The sequence below is a fragment of the Portunus trituberculatus genome, chromosome 44, assembly GCF_017591435.1.
Source record: "Portunus trituberculatus isolate SZX2019 chromosome 44, ASM1759143v1, whole genome shotgun sequence".
Taxonomy (NCBI): domain Eukaryota; kingdom Metazoa; phylum Arthropoda; class Malacostraca; order Decapoda; family Portunidae; genus Portunus; species Portunus trituberculatus.
This window is the reverse complement of record NC_059298.1, coordinates 4367487-4392856: the sequence shown is the minus strand read 5'-3', so window position 1 is coordinate 4392856 and position 25370 is coordinate 4367487. Positions and strand designations below refer to the sequence as shown.

Below are 25370 nucleotides of genomic sequence, written 5' to 3'. Positions count from 1 at the left end.
CCTATTCAACTCTATAGCCAGCATCAGTCACCCGTGCCGATGCCTACATAGCCCTACCCAGCCAATTCAGCCACCTCAGCCTTACTCAGCCCTATCTACTCGTATATTCGTATATAACCTTGCTTAACACCACCTAAGCATATCCAGCCCTACCAAGTACTTCCCGGTATTTCTCAACTCTATCCGGCCCTATTTATCATAAGGCAATGGGTGGGAAGTTGAAAAAAAAAAAAAGAAAGCTCACCAGTTAAGCCCTTAAGTACTATGCAGCGTTTCCATATTCATCCTGGTGACTATCTGATGATTTTCTACTGCTTCACAAACTTATATCGGGGATTAAAACACTGAAGACTGTGGCATTGATCTTACGACCTCCTTACAGCCGTGTTAATGTCAAGAAAATGCTCTAATCCTACACACTGTCTGTCTCTCTCTCTCTCTCTCTCTCTCTCTCTCTCTCTCTCTCTCTCTCTCTCTCTCTCTCTCTCTCTCTCTCTCTCTCTCAGTTAAATCCGTTGCACAACTGTTTATATTTGTTTGCAGGATTCTGTCAATAACAGTGATTTCCATATTGTATCGTTTTAATTCACACGCAGTCTAAACGCTGAAAAATGTGATGAGTGTTTAACCTCTTCAGTACCATGACGAGTTTTCATATTCGTTTTGCTTCCTATTTAGTGATTTTATACAGCTTGAGAAACTTATGTGGGGATTGAAATAGTGAAGACTGGCCATTAATCTTCTGACCTCCATAGACATTTCTTAATATGAAGAAAATTGTATAATCACACCCAAAACTAAAGATAAAAATACGTCCCAGTACTGAAGGGTTAAAGGAAAAAAAGATGAATGCTCTACGTATACTGAAAAAAAAAGTTAAAAGTTTAATCGTACTAAAAAATGCATGAGTGTAATAAATATAATGAAGAAATAAATAAGTAAAACATTAGTGTACACATCATTTTTGAGTGTAATAGAATAAAAAACAAACGAGAACTGCAAGTATACAAAATATAATTGACATTCTTATATACTGAAAATAATTCAATATATACTCGACAATTATTTCCGAAGATAAACGACAAGAAGAGGATTTCTACAAGGAATACGTCAATAAAGTACGGTCAAGGCAAAGTAAGGAGCAAGGGGAAGAGTGATGAGGGGGAGAGAAGACGGGCAGGGAGCAAGAAAGACAAGGAGAGAGAGAGAGAGAGAGAGAGAGAGAGAGAGAGAGAGAGAGAGAGAGAGAGAGAGAGAGAGAGAGAGAGAGAGAGAGAGAGAGAGAGAGAGAGAGAGAGAGAGAGAGAGAGAGAGAGAGAGAGAGAGAGAGAGAGAGAGAGAGAGAGAGAGAGAGAAGGGGTAGGGAAATGTGAACGACATTGGAAAAAGAAGGAGACACAGAAAGGGGTAAACGGAAAGATGAAAGAGTAGGTGTGGGCGACGGAAGGGTACTGGGCAGGGAGACTGACGAAGAGGAAGTTGCTGAGAGACGGTGAGAGAGCACAGGGAAACTAAAACGGAGTGAGGGAGGGAGTGAGGGAAGATGGAACTAAGTGAAAGGAGGAGGAGAGTGTAGGAGGATGAGGGGACAAGGAAGATGGAAAAACAGGGGTGAAAGAATGAGGGAGAAGAAACAGAAGGAAGGATGAGGGAGGGTAAGGGACACGAGAGATATGGAATGAGGGGAGTGAGGGAGAACGAGGCAGGGTGAGAGAAGCAAGGGACACGGAGTAAGGGGAGAGAGGGAGGGTGAGGGGGGGTGAGGGGGGTGAGTGAGGGAGGCTGGCTGCTCCCTATCATCCCGCCGACGGACACAGAGGCGGCCGTCTTTGTGGCAACGTCTAGACCAGCTGACATGGCCCCGGTGCCGTCTGGCTGACGTGGCCCCCTGCGGTCCATTGTGGCCCCTGGACGCCACAAATTGCATATTACCGCCTCAAAATCATTACACTTCGTCTCCTTTCACCAGCGTGTGCTAGACTCACTCTTGCGGCGGACGGGGACTTGGCTCTTTTTCGCTCAACGACTGCCTTTGATTCTGAATAATGTAATTTTAAAATGACGTTATTAGTGGTTGAAAAGAAGAATTTCGGAGGAGTGTAGAGCGCCGTGGAGTGGAGAATGGCTGGCTTTACGTCCTCAGCTGGGCGGAATATTTGCTCATTTGGACAGGGAGGGACAAGAGCTGGCACGGTATATCACGGTGCTTCCTACGAGGACATTCTCGGGCTTCGTGATTGGCTGGGCTGCGGACAGACTCGGCATGAGGAAATGGTCCATTGTGAGACCGGCGAGGCTCTCCCCCGTCAGGCTTCCGCGGCTCGTGGGGAAGTTGTGAGGACTCAGCTGCCTCTCGCTGCCTCGCCCTCCTACCGCAGCCTTCATATTATTTTTCCCCAAACGTCGCTATGTAGGAGAGAGAGAGAGAGAGAGAGAGAGAGAGAGAGAGAGAGAGAGAGAGAGAGAGAGAGAGAGAGAGAGAGAGAGAGAGAGAGAGAGAGAGAGAGAGAGAGAAACCACACACAGGGAAAAGAAAACCTTGCAGTGGTGTTGAAATACATTTCTTTTCTATTCCGTTTCATGTTCTCTCAATAGCGATGTCTTTTATTTAATTTTGTTGTTACTCTATTCGATGTTACGTGACTTTACTTATCTTAGGCTGAAAATGTTTATACTGGTAGCAGACTTTTCTTGTAATGACTAATATTGAATTATTGGCGTCATAACAAATGTCATTCGTCACTGACCACACTTGTAAACACCGTATTCCATGATAAACTCACTTGTAGAGGGGAAAACATACAGGAAACGTAAACGACTGAGAGGAAGCAGGCTACAGTGGTTGTGACAAACTCCACCAAAATGTATTCCATATTGAACCAGGCGGAGCAGTCAGAAGAGGCGGTGGAAGGAGGAGTGAGGTGGGGGAACCAGAGGAGGTGCCCCGCCGTGCCTGCCGTGGGTACGCCACACTGGCATCTCCTCTCGCCACCCCCGCACGCCGCCCGCCTCCCACGCCACACCCTCCGTCATGACCAGCCAATCACAGGCCGGCCATTGGGTGCCCCGGGAGGCTGACCAATCCCACGCGTCCCCAAGGTCATTAGTCACTCTCATTGGACCGATTTTTGGGGAGAACGTGGATTTCTGAAACACCCAGCTGTCATCATGGCCGCCACCACTCCGGGCCTCGCGCTCCCCGCCACCTCACACACACACACGCCGCCTAGCACGCATGCACTGAATGTTACTGAATGGATAATCTAAATTCTAACATGTTGGAATTTCCTAGCGGTATTTCATTTGTTATAAATCAAACTGACTAATTTGTTCTTGTTTTTATTTCGTTGCCATCTCTTCATTTTCTCTTTTTTTTTCAGTGCATTGCTTGTACTTGTCATATTTGACAAGGAATGATAGTTTATGTAAGTGTTTTTTTTTTTTCATTTTTGTGTTATGATTTGTTATCTTATTGTGTCTGCAGACGACAGTCATAAATAAAGTTCAATTGGTTTTTCCCTTTTAATCTGCTTCACAAAGCTGATCGCCACCCAGCAACATTCAGTGCTGATCCAGTGTGATGCAGGTGATGCATGCACAGGCACGCACGAGAACACAATACGCACAAATCTATGAGTATCCACGCCTGCACGTGCGTGCGCGCGCGCACACACGCACACGCACACACACACACACACACACAAACACACACACACACACACAGTTTTTTTTAACTCTTAAGTTGCATCACTCTACCAACGAGGCCACCCCCCCCCACACACACACACACACACACACACACACACACACACACACACACACACACACACACACACACACACACACACACACACACACACACACACACACACACACACACACACACACACACACACACACACACACAGTTTTTTTTAACTCTTAAGTTGTATCACTCTACCAACGAGGCCACCCACACACACACACACACACACACACACACACACACACACACACACACACACACACACACACACACACACACACACACACACACACACACACACACACACACACACACACACACACACACAGTTTTTTTTTAACTCTTAAGTTGCACCACTGTACCAACGAGGCCACCCACACACACACACACAAGCTCTCTCCAATAATCAGTCGTACTCCTCGAAATTTAGGAATGATACTTATAATTTACGAGTAGTGTATCAAAAAAATACATAGATAAATAAACTCTATCTTGAAGAAGTCAAAGCGACATCAAAACAGCCTCAATTCCTCGTGACAACATCAAACTCTCACAGTATGCTACGGGAACACATGACATCTGAAAACATGTGCTAAAAATGCAAAGAAACTGACTCTTATTGGAGGAAAGTTGTGAATGGAGCAATGTCTGAAACGCTCAGAGCAAGAAAAAAAAAATAATAAACCAATAAATAGAAATAAAAATAAATGAATAAAAGTAAATACGTAGATGAAAAAATAAAATAAATAAATGAAAATCAACAAGTAAAAAGAATAATGGAAAAGATAAAAACTCATCGGAAAAAAAAAAAAACGAGACTTGCATGATTAAAAAAAAAAAAAAAAAAAAAGACTTCAAAGCTACATACTCGTAACAACATATAAATCTTTAGCACACATTTCATTGCTTAAACTAAGGTAACAGAATCTCGAAACATGAACTATGGTCACTCTCAGTATATGACATGGCTGTTAGATTTTATTTTTTCCTCTATTTTTCTTCTTTTTTTTTTCGAGAAGGTAAAGAGCGTGTGAGTTCCTGGTTCCCCTGTCCACGGGTCTTCGCTGGGTAGTGGGCCTACACTGGGGCACAGAGAGAGAGAGAGAGAGAGAGAGAGAGAGAGAGAGAGAGAGAGAGAGAGAGAGAGAGAGAGAGAGAGAGAGAGAGAGAGAGAGAGAGAGAGAGAGAGAGAGAGAGAGAGAGAGAGAGAGAGAGAGAGAGAGAGAGAGAGAGAGAGAGAGAGAGAGAGAGAGAGAGAGAGAGAGAGAGAGAGAGAAAGTGAGGGGAGGCAGTGAAGGGTGAGAGGCAGTGGAGGGTTGAGAGGGAGGGGCTGACTGACTGACTGGCTACATGGAGGGAAGGAGAGAGGGAAGAAAGGCAAAGGGTGCGGCGCATTGTCCCTTCCCTTCTCCCTTCCCACCCATTCACCCGTTTTGGGGAAAAATCACCAACTTTACACACCCGATAGGGAATCAATGGGTGTTTGATTATAGCGTATCACTTCAGATGATCATTTTTATGGAGTCGAGGCCCTTTCACTAGGTACTTATTGTATTGTGGCGCCGCTCATACACGATTGGATCCTTTGTGAAGCGATGCTCTTTTGTTGACTTATCCTGAGAATAAGCAAGATTGTGGTGGCTTAAGTCAGGATCGTGTTTAGCTGTCAATATGGGCGGTAGTTTTGAGGGTGGGTGGGCAGAGAGGAGAGAGGAAGGGAAGAATGGGGGGGGACTAACCTATTTCATTGGACTGTACTGCGAAACTCGAGACTCTGGCAAACTAACTAGTGACTTTTGCGTCCTTCCGTGAACCCACACGATGAATAATCACACGCGCTTTGTCGTTGTAATTTATCATTATGAATAATTTTGAGTCGTTTTAGTAATAAGGTCACTAGTAAAGTACACGCCATGCTTCATTGGTATAGTAAGTCATTGGGGAGAGAGAGAGAGAGAGAGAGAGAGAGAGAGAGAGAGAGAGAGAGAGAGAGAGAGAGAGAGAGAGAGAGAGAGAGAGAGAGAGAGAGAGAGAGAGAGAGAGAGAGAGAGAGAGAGAGAGAGAGAGAGAGAGAGAGAGAGAGAGATCATCATCACCATCAATCAATCACCATCACCAAACATCAACACAACACCACAACACTAAGAGAAACAGAAACAGACACCAAAAAAACTGAAAAAGAAGACACACGAAAACCACCACCACCATCACCACCACCACCACCACCACCACAACCATCAACCAGTCACACCACCACCTTGACAAACCAACCAAGAAGCTAACCAACCAGACACTCACACAGTCATTCAATCACTTACACCACATAACACGGAGAACACAGGGCCCAAACACACCCAAACCTTCTCTTTCAAAACCTCGCACCCTTCTACCCTAACCCAGCCCAGCCCAGCCCAGCTTTGCCCTGCCGTGGCCTCCCCAACCCAAGCAGCTGGCGAGCCTCTCTCCCAAACTGTCCAAAGGGTTGACAAAGGGTTAATATGTACCAAATACCCGAGGATGAGGGAAATTGAGGGTGTAATGTCACTCTCATCATCACTATTGTCATCGTCCTCCACATTTACGGAAAATTCGCCATGAGAGAGAATAGAAGTGGCGAGGATCGAGTGGCCAGCAACATATGTATAGATTTTATAGGCTGTGAGTAGGCCGTGAGCGGGGAGAGGGACTGGGGGCTGTAAAGAAGAAGGAAGGGGAGGAAAAAAAAGTGGTGGCATATGTCTATAGGAAAAAGGGTGTATGGTGCTGGGGGGTATAGAGAGAGGGAAAGGGGAGAGTAAGTGAGGGGAGTAGGGTAAGGGGAAGTTGAAAGAATTGAAGGAAGGGAGGTGAAGGGTATGGGACGGCTGGGAGGGTATGAAAGGGTAGCAGGAGCGGGGTATGAGGGGAAGGTGGTAGGGTACGGAAGGGTAGGAGGGTAAGGGGAGGGAAGTGGGTGGGCAGGGTGGTGTGTGAGGGGAAGTTAACCCGAGGGGACACTAAGTTTGGTAGGATGGACAAACAGAGAGACGCTAAGTGTTATAAAAATACATTTATGAGAGAGAGAGAGAGAGAGAGAGAGAGAGAGAGAGAGAGAGAGAGAGAGAGAGAGAGAGAGAGAGAATGATAATGAACATAATTTGCTCGTCTTACTGTCTGCATGTGTTTTTTTCATTAGTATCTGTTCTTTTGTTATGTACAGAACTATGGTGAAAAAGCTTTCTATCATTTTGTCTGTCTACGATCTCTCTCTCTCTCTCTCTCTCTCTCTCTCTGTGTGTGTGTGTGTGTGTGTGTGTGTGTGTGTGTGTGTGTGTGTGTGTGTGTGTGTGTGTGTGTGTGTGTGTGTGTGTGTGTGTGTGTGTGTGTGTGTGTGTGTGTGTCTGTCTGTCTGTCTGTCTGTCTGTCTGTCTGTCTGTCTGTCTCTCTCTCTCTCTCTCTCTCTCTCTCTCTCTCTCTCTCTCTCTCTCTCTCTCTCTCTCTCTCTCTCTCTCTCTGCACATAGGCATGAACAGCGTGGCCAGCTGGTGCTCAGGGCGACACCTGGCTAGCGGCATCCAACAGGTGGGCATGCGTCACGCTCTCAATTACCATACAACAGCCAGGTGACCAGCTGATGCCCCTACCTGAGAACCTACCTGGGACCCTACAAGCCTCTATCTTCTTCAAGCCACATTATGGAATACTCTTAACCCTTTCCCATACATTAATGATTCTTTCACCACCATACACTGCCCCTCCCTCCCTACCTCCCTATACCTTCCTCTTTTCCCGCCTCGCTCTCTCCTTTACACACGGTTAATGAAAGTAATGTCTCATCTATGGGTGTTTGCCTCCCCTCCTCCTCCCTCCTTCTTCTTCCCCACAGGTAGCTATTGCGTCTCAATTATGGGTGCTAAACCTACCTCATATCCTGCCCACTCCTCTCTCTCTCTCTCTCTCTCTCTCTCTCTCTCTCTCTCTCTCTCTCTCTCTCTCTCTACGCTATATTCAGTAACACCTTCCTCTTTCACCACGACAATTTTTCAAGGCCACTGACAAAACTAGCCGGGTTTTCAAGACAGTTTCTCCGTTTTAAAACGTAGAAATCTTGCCGATCTATCACCAGAACCATAAAAATACTTATAAAAACACGAGTATCTTTAACCGGAGCCTTTGGAAAGCAGTGATGGTGAGAGAGCAAAGCGTTTTAGAATACGAGGACCCCCTCTCTCTCTCTCTCTCTCTCTCTCTCTCTCTCTCTCTCTCTCTCTCTCTCTCTCTCTCTTCTCCTTTACCCTTTCTTCAGTCTTTGTTTTCTTCCTACTCTTGTTGTCTTTGCTTTCAGTACAGATTTTGTTGATAAGTAGAGTATGAATTCCTGTATTTTGTGATATAAACGTAAGATTTTCAAAGTCATCATATTTTTTAACATTTTGCTCAGAATTTTGTGTTCATTTTCTTTTAATTAAGACATTTTTCTCTGGCTTCTGTGTCTTATTCTTTTCCTGTAATTGAGATATATTTCTGATCTATTTAAGTTTTTCATATTTTTCTCAAAGTTTATATCTTTTTATCTGAATTTTAAGATACATTTCGAGTGTGTCTGTTTGTCTTAATCTAACTAATCTTCCAGTTAGTCTGTTTGTCTTCTTTTCCTAATCTAACTAATCTTCCAATTTGTCTGTTTGTCTTCTTTTCCTAATCTAACTAATCTTTCAGCAGTTTCATCCGGTCTTCGTGTGCATTTTCTACTTTCGAATTAAGACATACATCCAATCTACTCGCACCATCATGCCACTCAGCGCTCCTGCAGTGGCATTAATCTTCAACATGTTATTGATGGTAGCGGCTTTCCATCTTTACCCGTGGATTAATATTCCTAGAATCCTCATCTTTAGTTACCCTATCGTCATTTCCCTCCTCCAGTGTCTTTATCGTCATCCTCATCCCACCTCTCATCACCCATCTTCCTCCTCCTCCTGCATGAAATTTGCATATTAATGAGCAAAACCAAGGTCGGGCTAACAGATGTGACTGAGGAGGCCGGATATTGCTGCTGCCTCCCCGCCCCTCTCGACCCTCGCTTCTTATTATTGATCCTAAATAGCTTTTTATGCAAATTAACTCGAAGACTTCTCGTGGAGCCTCTGTTTTCGATAAAGATTCCGGAGCGAGACAACGAGAAGCAGGTGGATGGCGAGGTGGTGACGAGGTGTGTGTGTGTGTGTGTGTGTGTGTGTGTGTGTGTGTGTGTGTGTGTGTGTGTGTGTGTGTGTGTGTGTGTGTGTGTGTGTGTGTGTGTGTGGAACGTGTGTGTGTCTTCGGATAGGTCTGAGTGTGTGGTCACAACTCCTCGATGTGTGTGTGTGAACAGGGGCTGTGTGACACACCCAAATATCTCCACCCGGTGTGTGTGTGTGTGTGTGTGTGTGTGTGTGTGTGTGTGTGTGTGTGTGTGTGTGTGTGTGTGTGTGTGTGTGTGTGTGTGTGTGTGTGTGTGTGTGTTGGGAAGAGGCTCGCTTCCCATAATGCCTTTGTTGTATAACCACGTGGCGAAACGAGTCTGATGAAATTATAATGAAATGCCATAAAAGAAAAAGAAGAAAATAAAAACTTCCAAGTATTCATAAAAGTTTGACCTGTTGTCTGATCTCGGCAAAAGTTACTGTACACTAATGATAATAATAAAGATGGTAAAAAATGAAATGAAATTATTCAAACCCTTTTTTTTTTTATTTATACCATGTGGGCTTTTCACGGGAATTTCTGGGCTAAAGGGGATACTTTTTTAGGGTACCTCCTATCTCAAAGCCCACCCACTAGGAAACCATTGCCCTGAGTGAGGAAGCCTAACCTGACATGAAATTATTCAAACCCTTGAATACTAATGACATTAATGACACTTTTTACTTCATTTGAGTATTCCCTGACGATATAATGGAGAGAAAAAGTGATACCAGCAGAATTGATAATTAATAACGAAACTTACAAGTCAGCAGCGGCACAGCGGAGGACCTGCACCTGACGTCCACCTGTGGGAGAGAGACGGGACCTGTGAGTGGCGACATGACAAGTCACTAGGTAATTCTATAGAAGCATAATGATGGTCCTGGACGGAATGCATCACCATCACTGCAATAGAAAATAGCATTAACATTGCGTGTCTTAACCATGAATAAATATTTCAATACCACGATGTAATAAATACTAAGAAATGATGAATGAGTGTAAGTTAATAAATGACAAAGGCAAAACAACTGAGTACATTATAATTACGAAAGGAGTTGAAGGTAGAAATACACAGAAAATATACAAACTATCATCATTTAAACTAACACAAAACCAAAACGATGGCGAGAGCTAGATAGACGATAGCAATGAGACAAATGAGGGTGAAGGATAAGGCAACAAGAAAACAATAAGGAGAGGAAGGTGCAAGTAATCGTAAAGGTAGGAAGACAGTGGAGAGAGAATCTTATTGACAGGGAAGGTGAGAAAGGAAGGCAGAGGACGATGAAGGGAGGAGGGAAGAAGGAAAGGAGGGAGGGAGGGAGGGAGGGAGGGAGGAAGAGACGGAAAGAGGGAAAGGAAGAGGAAGGTAAGCAGGTAAGGAGAGAATTAAATTAGGTAAGTCAGAGTGAAACGTTACTTGTAAAAAAAAAAAAAAAGTAAAAAGTAAAAGACAGGAGGATATGAAGAGAATGAAGGATTATGTAGAACGAAAAAGAGAACAAGGAAAGATAAAAAAAAAGGTTTAATAACATCTGAAATACCTAACAGTACAAAATAACCAGGAAAAAAAAAACATGGAAGAGGATTAAATCTTATTCATACACAATCTTACCCATTATTTCTCTCACCCCCTTGCACTTATGACCTCCTGTTCAATTAATGGACTTAGCTACCCTCGGCTTACCCTAGTCCATCGCTCACCCTCACTCCTATCTCCTCACTATCGCCCTTCACCCTATCGCCCTCATATCGCTCTTATCCCTATCGAGGAGGCATCACGTGACCATCCCACTTCAAGAACCAGCCAACCAGGATCTGAGAGAGAGAGAGAGAGAGAGAGAGAGAGAGAGAGAGAGAGAGAGAGAGAGAGAGAGAGAGAGAGAGAGAGAGAGAGAGAGAGAGATGGCAAAGCAGAGTGATGAGTGAAAGGGCTGGTGTAGGACGGGGAGGGATGAGGGCGGAATGGTGTGTGTCTGTAAGGTGATAGCGAGGAGTTGGGGTCTGCGTCTGACGTGTGTGTGTGTGTGTGTGTGTGTGTGTGTGTGTGTGTGTGTGTGTGTGTGTGTGTGTGTGTGTGTGTGTGTGTGTGTGTGTGTGTGTGTGTGTATACGATAAGAGAATAAATCAAATCTATCTATTTATCTATCTAATTATGTATCTATCTACCTTTTTATCTTTCTATTTGTCCTTCTTTCTGCTTATTTACGTTATCAATGATTTAATTTTACTTCTGTTTTTTTTCCTTTTTCCTTCTCCATTCGTCCTCTTTTACCTGCAAGGGAACTGGCAATTAAGTGGGCTTTTTTCTTACTTTTTTTGTCGCCCTTGGCCAGTTTACCCTTTCACAAAAAAAATTACCTCTCTTTCTTTTCTCTTCTTACATTTCTTTTACTTTCCTGAAGAAGAATAAGACTTCTCTCACCTGTTGTTTCCTATTTCCTCCTTCGTCATTATCTACACCACTCTTTCTCATTTTCTATATCTACCATCAACCATTGAACTCCTGAAGAACGAGAAAACTCCCACCTCCCTAAGTCCTGTCCATTCTTTCCTCCTTCGTCAGTTGAACCATTCCTATACTAAACCATTCCTCTCCTTTTCTGCATTAACTGGCAAAAATAATCACTCTTTAAAAGGTCAAAGGTCTTTCTACTTTTGTTCCCTCCTTTCTTTCTCCTCTTTCTTGTTCTTTCCATTCACATCGGTCAGTAGAAAACTATTTTATATTTAGCCATTGCTCTTTATCCATTCACTAGCAAGCAACAGTACTCTTACTCCAGAAGGATATCAGGACTATTTCACCGTTTTCTCTCTCCTTCCTGCATGTTGTTTTTTTTTCATCCTTCTATCTCTTTCTCCTCTTCCTGCGTTCTATCTTTCCACCTTTCTGTCTCTTTCTCCTTCCTGTATTCTTGCTTTCCACCCTTTTGTGGCTTTCTCCTTCCTGCATTCTTTCTTTCCACCCTTCTGTAGCTTTATCCTTCCTACGTTCTTTCTTTCCACTCTTCGATCTCTTTCTCCTTCTCATGTTCTTTTCCTTCCTCTTCAGCTCTAGCTAGCAACTGGTCTCTCTCTCCCTTTCCGTCAGTGTATTACTCAAAACCCTTCCCTTTCCTTCCTTACCCTGCATAGATCTAGCCTCGTTTTCTTTCCTCTCCCCTCCTGACGCAGTGAAATGATTAATAGTTCCTTCAGATTGACCAGGATTTAACGCCTTTATGGCAGGCGTTTTTGAAGCGCGTGAGGTCGCTAGTGGAGGCGGGGCAGCCCTTCAATGGTTCAGGAATTAACCCATTGTCCACGCAGAACAGTCTTGTCATGCCCGTGAACACTTTAAAGTACGTCTGATTATAAATGATGACTCGCCCACTGCCTCCCGCCACGTCCCGTCCTCTGCTGCCCTACTGCTTCCCCGACCCGACCCCGCGATTATTGATATTGAGTGTCGCGCTTCGATTGGGCTTTTTTTTTTTCCATGGTGTGTGTGTGTGTGTGTGTGTGTGTGTGTGTGTGTGTGTGTGTGTGTGTGTGTGTGTGTGTGTGTGTGTGTGTGTGTGTGTGTGTGTGTGAAAAGAAAGGGTAAGGGATTGGAAGAGTTAGTTAATTTTTTTTTGTTTTTTTTCAAGTGTCAAGTTTCGTCTGTGTGTAAACTTTTATGCCTTCTTGTTTCTTCGTAGCAGGTCGAGTCCTGTTACAAAGAAAGGCATAAATTACATCAGTGTTCAGCTTAAGAGAAATAATATCCAACTGTAAAAAAAAACAATAATAAAAAATATGAAATTGCTCGTTACAAAAAAGAAAAAAAAAAACTAATACAGGAAAGACAAAACACCTTCCCAAAGAAAATTTTCAACCTATCTTCTTTAATTACCAAACCTATTTCTGATTTCCCTCCATGGCTCACCTTCCAGGAAAACAACAACCTTTCCCACAACAATGTTTAGTACATACAGCTAACCTTATTTCCCTCTCTCCCTCATTCCTCTCCTCCTTCATTTCCCAGACAGAATAGGTAACCTTCCCTCCTCCCCGTCCTTTCCTCCAAGACATTAACCGTTCACTTATTTTCCTTTTCATCTTCTCCTCCTTCTTGTGTGTGTGTGTGTGTGTGTGTGTGTGTGTGTGTGTGTGTGTGTGTGTGTGTGTGTGTGTGTGTGTGTGTGTGTGTGTGTGTGTGTGTGTGTGTGTGTGTGTGTGTGTGTGTGTGTGTATTACGGGGAAAATCACATCTATCTATTTATCTATCTAAATATGTATCAATCTTTTTTTTTTCCTATTTGTCCTTTCTGCCTATTTTCGTTATCATATATTTTTCTCCTCTTTTTTTTCCTGCATCATTATACTTCTTTCATTTCCTCTTCCCCGTTCTCAATTCGCATCTCTTTTCGTATCCTCATGAGAACGAGATCCATAAACCTTAGAAGCTTAGAATCAGAACCCTTGTGAGTCCGTCCAGACGTCCTAACAGGGAGTGAAGGACAGTAAGGAAAGGAAGAAGTCATCAATGAAAACAAGAAATGATAATGATAACAGGATTTTGTCGGATTAATTTTCTTGTTTGTAATCACTATATTCCTCTAAATACCTGTCCTCTGTTCTCCTTTTTCTTCTACCTGTTTTGGTTTTCTTCTCCATGTTAACCCCTTCCGTAACTGGACGCGTTTTCACATAAATTCTTCTTACTATTTAGTGGTTTTATACAGCTTCAGAAACTTATGTGGGGATTAAAATAGTGAAGACTCTGGCCATTTATCTTCTGACCTTCATAAACCCTTCTTAATGTAAGTAAAATCGTATAATCACACCCAAAACTCATAGTAGAAATGCGTCCCAGTATAGTGAAGGGGTTAATATACGTAAGACGACAGAAGAAATGAATATAGGAAGAGAGAGTGAACAGAAAGATAAGGTACTGTCTTGTATCCCTATTCTTTCTTCTTTTAACTTTCTTTTTATTTAGTTTTCTATCTTTTTCCATTGTAAACCACCACAGCACCTTTCCAAAATTCCACGTGCATTAATCAGTATTTCTCTTGCCTCTGTGTGTGGATTGCTGGTGATGGTGGTGGTGATGGTGATGATGATAGAAGGGACGTGGTAACACACACACACACACACACACACACACACACACACACACACACACACACACACACACACACACACATATCTCGTTTTCCTTCCTCTCTCTCTCTCTCTCTCTCTCTCTCTCTTTTCCTCTCCCCTATCCACCCTTTTTATCAACCCTTTATTTGTAACCCGTTCTGTGAGCTTCTTCCCAAGCTTTATTATTTATATGGGAGCACTGCGATAAAATGAATTACCGCGCATAAAAAAACAAATTGTGTCCTCCGCTTGGGCCTCCCCTGCCACGCGGCGCATCCCACCTGCTGCCCGCCGCTCTAACTTCACCCCTGACCCCGCCTCCAGTACGGCTGTTTTCTGGCTCACGGATCAGAGGTGGGCTTTTTTTTATAGTCCCGTCGCGGAGTTTTTCTGAGGCCAGATGGATGAAGACGGGCAAAAAGCATAGGACTGGTTAGGAGGGTTGGGTAGTAGTGGTGGTAGTGGTGGTGGTGGAGGGGTGGGATGGGTGAAAAAAACATACAGTCATGGAAGGATGGAAGGGTATGGGATGGTGGGAGAGAGAGAGAGAGAGAGAGAGGGAAGAAGGGAGGGGGGAAAAAGAATGAAAAAAAAAAAAGGAGGAAGGGAATGCAGCAATCTACTATAGACCAACCACCCAGGGATGCATTCTCTCTCTCTCTCTCTCTCTCTCTCTCTCTCTCTCTCTCTCTCTCTCCATGGGATATATAAAGCCGCGTTTCTTTACTTTGCTCACTCATCGCAATCATAAATATATCGCTTGATCCTCACGCTGGGAGATGAGAATGCGTGTCAGGCGTGACTTACTGCCCTTTCCCAAGCTGAGGAGACACGGAGCAAGCGAGCGAGCAAGAGAGAGAGAGAGAGAGAGAGAGAGAGAGAGAGAGAGAGAGAGAGAGAGAGAGAGAGAGAGAGAGAGAGAGAGAGAGAGAGAGAGAGACGTGAATTGAAAGAAAATGCGGTTTGAGAGAACAGTGGTAAGGACGTAGAAAGTGAGAATGTAAAGGAGATAGGAAGGAAAGGCTAAGACGATGAGAGAGAAAGAGAAAACGGATACAAATAAAGTAATGGGAGTGAACAAAAGAAGAAATGAGCGTAAGATGAGAGAATGCAGATGGGAAGGAGTGACAAGGGAAGGAAGAAGGAAAGGATAGAGAAGATGCGTTGGGAAAGACGAGTAAAAAGAGGAAGGAATATAGGGAAAGAAGATGCAGGAAATCGGATCAAGTGAGAGAAAAGGAAGCAAAGGAAATAAGCAACAAAGCGAAGGACTGAACTGTTTAAGGAAAATAAAAATGAATTAGGGTGAGAAGAGGAAAAAAAAAGAGGATTGAGGATAGGAATAAGAGGGAAGTGGAGGAAAAGGAAAAAAATAAAGGACAGATTTTGTATCAAGCTGGGGATAAAAATATGCAAATAAGAGATGGAAGAGTAGGGGAATGAAAGAGAAAAGGGAGTAAATAAGGAAGGTGTGAAAGTAGTGAGGAAAGGAGGTGAGGGATGTGAAAGGGGATAGAATGGAAAAAAAATAGTGGGAGAAGAAGGGATGGCAGGATGGGTGTTAAGAGGGAAGATGTGGATGGGAAGTGGGAGACGAGGAAAGCAGAAAGAAGAGGGATGGTGATGGGAAGACAGTCGGAAAGAATGCAGAGGACAAGGAGGAGGAGGAGGAGGAGGAGGAGAAGGAGAAGGAGAAGGAGAAGGAGAAGGAGAAGGAGAAGGAGGAGGAGGAGGAGAAAGAGGAGGAAGAGGAGGGGGAGGAAGAGGAAGAGAGAAAAGAACTAGGGACGAGAATACAGTGCTAAAGGTTACGTTAGCTATTAAGATGCAATTTTTTTTTTCTCAGTACAAGAACGTAATTTACGAACAACGCGATAAAAACAATAATAGTCACTGATAATACTTTTGTAACATAGATTTACGTTTATCTTTTTTTTTTATAATGAACGCTTCCATTATTTCCTTAGCACAAAAAGTCACGTACAAAATATGAATAAATATGTCAATGCATCTCCGTTTTCTAATTCACGTGTGTGGTGATGGCAGAGCGTTGTGATGATGGTGGTGGTGGTGGTGGTGGTAGTAGAAGAGGGAGGCTGCAGGCGGCCGCTCCTCGACAAGTGCTGCCATCTATTGAGGAAAAGTTGAATCATAGCCCCGTCTTTTCAAGCTGGGTCGCCGCTGTGAGGGGTGACTCAAGTGTTTCTCAAGAGGTGCGTTTTCTCGGAAATTTTGGTAATTTTATTTATACTTTTCGGCGAAGTTTTTACAGAGTCGAGACACTTGCTTAATGTGGAATATTCGTTTATTTTCTCAGTATGCCATGGCAGGTGTGGGTACACGTTAATGACGTAACATTACTTAGTCATAATATTAGCGACCATGCCTTTATTCAATTTGATTGTACGGAAATAATTATTAATTCTATTGCACTTATTAACGGATTGATACAAGAGCTGAGCAACGGAAGGGAAAGATTAAATCAATCAATGTATAATGACTGAACGAAAATAAAAATAAAACAGTTGAGGATAAGAAGAAAAAAGAAGAGACTGCCCTAAGAAGAAAGATGGATGGAAAAAGAAGAGATGAACAAGAAAATAGTATCAAATAGAGAAGAGAAAAGAGAAGGATAACACCTTAAGAAAAGAATGAAATAGGAAAATGTAGAAGTGGAAAAAATAAAAAGGAAAAAAATAAGTTGCATGGAAAACAGGACACAAAACAAGAAGTGAAAAAGGAGGTGGAAATAACACAAATCAAATAGAAAAAGAGAAAATGAGATAAAAGGGCGTGAAAAGAAAACGGAGAGGACACAGGGACTGGAGAAAGAAGGAAGGGAAGAAGGGAAGAACGGGTGAAGCTGCAGTGAGAAGAGGAAGAGATGGAAGGCAGGGTCAGAGGGCTCTAATCTCCCTGGGATGGCCTGCTGCACGTCCCTCACCCCCTTCCCCTTGAGAGATACACTCCCTGTCCCGCCCTCCCGCTCTTTCCCTCACCCTTCCCTCACTCCCTACCCCCTTCTCTCCCTGATCCTTACCTTAACTCTCAGACCTCCCCTTATAGCTCCTCTACCTCATACCCCTTCCTTCCCTTGCTCGTGTGTGTGTGTGTGTGTGTGTGTGTGTGTGTGTGTGTGTGTGTGTGTGTGAGACCACAACACACTCCACACACCGGGAAAGCGAGGCCACAACCCCTCGAGTTACATCCTGTGCTAGGTGAACAGGGGCACCTCGGTCGTCTGCTGGTCACCCAGCCAGTCTTCCTCATTACGGAGCGAGCTCAGAGCTCATAGACCGATCTTCGGGTAGGACTGAGACCACAACACACTCCACACACCGGGAAAGCGAGGCCACAACCACTCGAGTTACTTTTTTTTTTTTTTTACATTACAAGGGCACTGGCCAAGGGAAAACAAAGTGTTGGAAAAAAAAAATCCCGCTGGTTGCCAGGCCCTGTTAAGAGGAAAGTAGAAAGAGAAAAACAAAAAATCTAAAAGGAGGGTCCAGTTAACGTAAGAGGTGTCTTGACACTCCTCTTTTGAAAGAGTTTAAGTCATAGGCAGGTGGAAATACAGACACAGGTAGAGAGTTCCAGAGTTTACCAGTGTAGGGAATGAAGGAGTGAAGATACTGGTTAACTCTTGCATTAGGAAGATGGACAGAATAGGGATGAGAAGAAGTAGAGAGTCTTGTGCAGCGAGGCCGCAGGAGGGGAAGGCATGCAGTTAGCAAGTTCAGAAGAGCAGACAGCATGAAAACAGCGGTAGAAGACAGATAAAGATGCAACATTGCGGCGGTGACTTAAAGAATCAAGACAGTCAGTTAGAGGAGAAGAGTTGATAAGACGAAAAGCTTTAGATTCCACCTTGTTTAGTAAAGCTGTGTGTGTGGATCCCCAGACATGAGAGCCATACTCCATACACGGGCGGATAAGGCCCTTGTACAGAGCAAGCAGCTGGGAGGGAGAGAAAAATGGACGAAGACGCCATAGGACACCTAACTTCTTGGAAGCTGATTTAGCAAGAGTAGAGATGTGAAATTTCCAGTTTAGATTTTTAGTGAAGGATAGACCGAGTGTGTTTAATGTAGAGGAGAGGGGAAGTTGAGTGTTATTGAAGAAGAGAGGATAGTTGTCTGGAAGGTTATGTCGAGTAGATAGTTGTAGAAATTGAGTTTTGAGGCATTGAACAAAACCAGGTTTTCTCTGCCCCAATCAGAAACAAGTGAAAGATCAGAAGTTAGGCGTCCTATAGCATCTCGCCTTGAGTCATTTAATTGTTGTTGGGTTGGGCGTCTGTTGAACGCTGTTGAATAATGCAGGTGGTATCATCAGCATAGGAGTGGATAGGGCATTGAGTCAGATTTAGGAGATCATTGATGAATAATAGAAAGAGAGTGGGTGATAGGACAGAACCCTGTGGAACACCACTGTTGATAGTTTTAGGGAAGAACAGTGACCGTCTACTACAGCAGCAATAGAACGATCGGAAAGGAAACTGGAGATGAAGGTACAGAGAGAAGGATAGAATCCGTAGGAGGGTAGTTTAGAAATTAAAGATTTGTGCCAGACTCTATCGAAGGCTTTCGATATGTCAAGGCCGACAGCAAAGGTTTCACCGAAGTCCCTAAAGAGGATGACCAAGATTCAGTTAGGAAAGTAAGAAGATCACCAGTAGATCTGCCTTTACGGAAACCATACTGGCAATCAGAGAGAAGGTTGTGAGCTGATAGATGCCTCATTATCTTCCTATTAAGGATAGACTCAAAGGCTTTAGAAAGGCAGGAAATCAAAGCTATAGGGCGGTAGTTAGAAGGATTGGAGTGGTCACCTTTTTAGGGACAGGTTGAATGTGAGCAAACTTCCAGCAAGAAGGATAAATAGAAGTAGAGACACAGATGAAAGAGTTTGACCAGGCAGTGAGCGAGTTCGGAAGCACAGTTTTGAGAACAACAGGAGGGACTCCATCCGGACCGTAAGCCTTCCGAGAATCAAGGCCAGAGAGGGCCAGGAAAACGTCTTTATAAAGAATTTTAATTTTAGGGATGAAGTAGTCAGAGGGTGGAGGAGTAGGAGGAATATGCCCAGAATCATCCAAAGTTGAGTTGGTAGCAAAGGTTTGAGCGAAGAGTTCAGCTTTAGAAAAGAAGAGACAGCTGTAGAGCCATCTGGATGAAGTAAAGGAGGGAAAGACGAAGAAGTAAAGTTGTTAGAGATATTATTGGCTAGATGCCAGAAATCTCGAGAGGAGTTAGAATTGGAAAGACTTTGACATTTTCTATTGATGAAAGAGTTTTTAGTAAGTTGGAGAATAGATTTGGCATGATTACGGGCAGAAATATATAGGGCATGAGTTTCAGCAGTTGGATGGCTACGGAACCGTTTGTGAGCCGCCTCTCTATCATTGACAGCACGAGAACAAGCAGAGTTAAACCAAGGCTTTTTAGCTTTAGGGTTAGAGAAAGTATGAGGAATGTATAGCTCCATGCCAGAGATAATCACCTCTGTTATGCGCTCGGCACAAGAAGAAGGATCTCTGACATGAAAACAATAATCATCCCAAGGAAATCAGAATAGTACTGCCTTAGTTCCTCCCACTTAGCAGAGTTAAAATGCCAGAAGCACCTCCGCTTAGGCGGGTCCTGAGGCTGCACTGGAGTGATAGAACTGGTAACGGAAATTAGATTGTGGTCGGAGGAGCCCAACGGAGAGGAAAGTTTAACAGAGTAAGCAGAAGGGTTGGAGGTTAGGAAAAGATCAAGAATGTTGGGCGTGTCTCCAAGGCGGTCAGGAATACGGGTAGGGAACTTCACTAGCTGCTCTAGGTCATGAAGGATAGCAAAGTTGAAGGTTTGTTCACCAGGTTGGTCAGTGAAAGAAGATGAAAGCCAAAGCTGGTGGTGAACATTGAAATCCCTAAAATGGAGATCTCAGCAAAGGAAAGTGAGATAAGATGTGCTCCACCTTGGAAGTCAAATAGTCAAAGAATTTTACATAGTCAGAGGAATTAGGTGAGAGGTATACAGCACAGATGAATTTAGTTAGAGAGTGACATTGAAGTCTTAGCCAGATGGTAGAAAATTCTGAAGATTCAAGATTGTGGGCACGAGAGCAAGTGGTGTCGTTACGCACGTATGCGCAACATCCAGCTTTGGATTGAAAATGAGGATAGAGCAAGTAGGAGGGAACAGAAAAGGGCTGCTGTCAGTAGTCACAGACAACTGTGTTTCAGTTAGGAAGAGAAGATGAGGTTTAGTAGAGGAGAGGTGGTGTTCCACAGATTGAAAATTAGAACGAAGGCCACGAATGTTGCAGAAATTGATAGTGAAAGTATTAGATGAAGTGTCAAGACACCCAAGGTCGACAGCAGAGGGCAGTCCGACCTGGGGACATTTATGGTCCCCTCCCCAGAGGGGGACTCCGAGGCAGGGCGTGGTGAAGCCATTATTAAATTTTGATTTGAAGAGAGTGTAAAAGTGTAAGGTGTTGTAGTGTAGTGTAGGAAGTAGTAGAAGTTGTCTTTAGAGGGCAGGCTGCAGCTACTCAATTGTATAAATGAGACCACAAAGGGAACCGGGAAGAGAGGACACGGGGAATCACTCAGTCTGCATCACTGCCTACATCCCCGTAAGTACCTCTCCTGGAGTATTCCACCGGGCGGCAGGTGACTACTACCCAGCGACGTCACTCGGGCCTTACGGAAACCACTACCACCACCACCACCACCACCACCACCACCACCACCACTCCCTCGGTTCAACACCACACAAAGTTACCAAGAAGAGATGAAGAGTTGCAAGTACATGGACAGTGAGAGAGAGAGAGAGAGAGAGAGAGAGAGAGAGAGAGAGAGAGAGAGAGAGAGAGAGAGAGAGAGAGAGAGAGAGAGAGAGAGAGAGAGAGAGAGAGAGAGAGAGAGAGAGACGTAAAGGGAAGACAAGGGGGAAGAGTCCTAAAACAAAGGATTGGGTATCGAGTGTCAAAGAGGGTCAAGATATCACATTGGGTACTATAATTCCAGAGAGAGAGAGAGAGAGAGAGAGAGAGAGAGAGAGAGAGAGAGAGGGGTAAAAATTTAGAAGAGCACCTGAAATGTCCTTCCTGTTACTCTTCCTCTTCCTCCTCCTCCTCCTCCTCCTTCATCTCTTCCTCCTCCTCCTCCTCCTTGTCCTCACTCTTCAACTACTCATCCTTCCTTTCCTCCTGTTTTCTACGTTTCCTCTCACTCTCCCTGCCTCACCTCTCCCTCTCTCCCTCCTAGCCACTTCTGGGCGGTGTTAATTAGCAATCGATCCTGCAAGGGAGAGAGAGAGACGGGGAGGGGTAGGAGGAGGAGGAGGTGGTGATGGTGGACACGTAGAGGAGCAACATAAGCTAGTGGTCGAATCTCTCTCTCTCTTTCTCTCTCCTCCCTCTCACTCTCTCTCTCTCTCTCTCTCTCTCTCTCTCTCTCTCTCTCTCTCGAGCAAACAGGCTTAATGCAAAACATGTCATGAAAGAGAATCATGATAAAGATAAACCTATGAAGAGAAGGAACACACACACACACACACACACACACACACACACACACACACACACACACACATGAAACCTAGAATAAACTCTCTTAAAAGCCCTAGAACAGTTTACCCCGTCCGTCAATCCCTCAGTTGTATAATCCTCAAATAAAATAAAAAAGGGTTAAATTAGAAAAAATGATAAAAAAGTGAAATATTTTCCTTCACGATAAATCAATTGAGCCGTCAAAGGTTGGCTCACGCGGCCTTGGAGGAAACGGGAGCGTATCATTAGACTGATGGATGATGGAACGCCGTATTTATTAAGTGTAATGATTCAAGCCGATACCAAGGCTCCTACCACCACCGCCACTATCACTACCACCGCCACCACCACCGTCAGGAGCAGCCAGGCGCTACACCTCCCCCCTTCACTCCGCCACAAGGCATTCTGAGGAGGCAGCTACGTAGGCAGGCGAGGTGAAAAATGCCTTCTCTCCTATCTGACTTTATTACGTGGCTTCTCTTTATTCAGTGAAGCTTTTAGTCTCATTTAATAAAAGTATGGAGATGTTTTGGCTTTTGTGATGTTATGAGTTTAGTTGGTCAGCTGATTTTTCCTCTCTCTCTCTCTCTCTCTCTCTCTCTCTCTCTCTCTCTCTCTCTCTCTCTCTCTCTTCGTCACGGTAAACTTTAAGTAGGAAAAGGGAAATGATATTAGATTAATTATATATTTTTTTTACATCTCTCTCTCTCTCTCTCTCGAATAACTATATGAATATTTAATCTTTCCTTCAAAAAATTTTTTCGTACATTTAAAGAGGAAAAGAAAGAAGAAGAAGAAGAAGAAGAAGAAGAAAAAAGAAGAAGAGGAGGAGGAGGAAAGAGAAGAGACAATAAATAGTATATTGCGAGTCAAAATTGGCAACACTGCTGGTAAACTGTTTAGAAGGGGGAGGAGGAGGAGCATTAACTCTGGTTGGAAATTGGTTCTTGATAGACTAACTACCAACCAACTAACTATACACTCCTCTGCCTCCTTGCGTCCCTCACTTCCGTCTCCTTGCTGTGAGATTGCTGCACCGCCACCACTGTTCTCCCCACGACTCTGTGATACACGCTAAGACCAACGACAGAATGATTTGTTCCCGGTTCCCCTCCACTGATTAGTCCATTTCTAGTCCTCAAAAGTGTGGAAAGAATTGAAATACATCCGTGGTATAGCGTGTTGACTGGCTGCTATTATCCCTCCCACTCCTTACTCCCTCTCTCTCCCTCACTCCCTCTCTCTCCCTCGCTCCCTCTCTCTATCAGCCTCTACATCAAAGCCTCGCACTCTCTCTCTCTCTCTCTCTCTCTCTCTCTCTCTCTCTCTCTCTCTCTCTCTCCCTGTAACCCGGACCTCCCTTGCAACATCAGTCCGGTCTCTCACTGGTGCTGCCATCGCCATTGTTTTAGCGTCCATTAATCAATAGACAATCAATGCGTCAGGAAAAATACGGTTACGGGAATCGAACTCGCGACCAGACGAATCCCAGAAGGTTCGTTTGTGATTTCGTGTTGATTCGAATCACTTCAAGGGGAGGATGTTTAGTCTCTACCGCCGACCACCACTGCGCCTTCCTTAGAAACAGAGCACGTGGGAGTCACAATCACTTGAGAAATGGTGCTGTCCGATCCAAATGTTGCTTCTAGGCGTGGCGCGGTGTGGGCGGGACTGGGAGAGGGGGAGAGAGGGAGAGGGAGAGGGAGAGAGTGAGGGTGAGGGTGAGGTAGTGGTGGTGGTGGTATTGTAGGGCCTTCGTAGGGGAGTGTTGCGGTGGTGAGGAGGAAGGTTGTTGGGGTGTAGGAGTGGTTATGAGGTGGTAGTAGTGGTGGTGGTTGTCTATTTCATGAGAAGGGAAAAGTTTTATGTGAAAAAAAACTGAGGAAAAAGTTCATGGTGAAGTTTCCTCCCCATAGTTACTAAATTCACACACTGCTGCCACTAGATTTTTGACGCCTGAACTACCACCACCACCACCACCACCACCACCGCCATCGCCACCACCACCACCACCACCACTCATCTATCAATAGCTATATATCACTGCCTGTCACTAAATCTGTCTGCTTACCTTTGTCACTTTGCACAATTTCGAATTGGAATGCAAACACTAACATCACTTAACTAGGAACAGTAATTAACAACTCAATAACTATCAACATTACTCAATAAAATATAAAAATCTTACTAGGTGGAGCGCATCTGCGTGTCACTCTGTTCTCAGAATTTCTCTTTTGCCACATAATCGCCTTTTCTGTGAACGAATACATTCTCCATTATTTTGCTGCAACGCATTTTCACCTGACACTTATGTAACTTGAGCATTTTGACTGAAAAGCACAAATCAAACCAGTGATAAGTGAGTCTGTCAATCCATTATGCTCGTGTTTCCACTTCTATACGTCATCAGCTGTGGGGAGTGAGAAAGGGACGGAGGTGGTGAGGAGGAGGAGGGAGATGAAAGGAGGTTATTAGGTAACAAGACCACTGACATCTTGGCTAACAACAAACATTAGAATATGCTGAACCCAAGACACGGTAGGTATTAATAGTATGAATATTACGATAAACGACTGATCTAATAACTTGCAATGGACAAAGCGAAATATTTGCTAATCTATTCGCCACCACTGCTCCTGTCTGACCCTCCGACGCCTACTGGTTCCGTCACTCACAACATTTAACACCTAAAAACACCCTTCCTTCACCCACAACCTCGCTCTCACAATTCTCCAACACTCACGCAATACTCACCTTACTCTTGGATGGTCGGAGTGCCCAGGAAATTTGAAAATAACTACTACGAATGAAAAAAACAAACAAATCTCGCTGGACACAACACAGACGAGTGAGACGACCACACCGGCCATGCTGACTGCCTGAATGCCTCGATAAAAAGTACGGATCCCTAAATGACTGAATGACTCCAATATCACATCAGTTATTCACCTCACTCACAGTTAAAGAAAGCACTACAGAAAATGATGTGGAGATGGCGCAAGGTGTCAAAAGAAGAGTAAAATAGGAATAACGATTGCGCAGTAAAGGGAGAACGGTCGCGGGAGGCCTGCTGGTGGTGGGGCTGGAGATAGCGTGGCGCCACATTTGAATCCATGACTCATGAAACGCCGTCAGATCAAACAAGAATATGTCTACTTACGAGAAAATGATTTGTATCTTATATATAATCTGACTGACAGAGAGAGAGAGAGAGAGAGAGAGAGAGAGAGAGAGAGAGAGAGAGAGAGAGAGAGAGAGAGAGAGAGAGAGAGAGAGAGAGAGAGCGCAAAACGACAACAACTAAAGCAAGGACGACACAGCTCAGGTCCTCCGTCACCAATGGCAGAGGGCGTGAATAAAAAAAGGGAAGAATGAGAGTGAATAAAGAATAGAAAAAAAAAGAAGAAAAAAAGAGTAAGGGTTTTATTCGAGCAGGTGGGATTTAGCGACGCGCGGGAAACCTTTTTTTTCTTTTCTTTTTAGACCCCAACCATTTTTTTTTTATGTATGCACAGCGGCGTCATCAGCATAGGCAGCTAGTCCCAACGCACCCTATTACCGCATAACCCTTGAGAACCCCTCCCAGTCCTTCACCTTAGGAAAGAATCACCCAGTCCGCTCCTGTACCTTTCCCGCACCCTCACAAGGACCACTACTCCTCACCCTTTCCTTCAGCCATCCCAGGCGAGCTTCAGCGAGTCGATTAAGAGGTTCTGGGGAAATTATAATGCCTCACAGTCCAGCGGGGGTAGAAAGTGTATGC

The 25370-nt window shown here is 44.2% G+C and overlaps 1 long non-coding RNA gene across 1 annotated transcript in view; it reads right to left on the bottom strand.

The window, feature by feature from the left end:
- LOC123518945 overlaps positions 1-24473 on the bottom strand; it is a 109155-nt gene extending 84682 nt beyond the window's left edge. Inside the window, exons 1-2 of the long non-coding RNA XR_006678934.1 lie at positions 24362-24473; positions 9714-9756 (exon numbers count right to left, since the gene is read on the bottom strand). This is a non-coding gene — a long non-coding RNA (uncharacterized LOC123518945). The remainder of the gene's footprint in view (positions 1-9713; positions 9757-24361) is intronic.
- Positions 24474-25370: the final 897 nt, after the last annotated feature.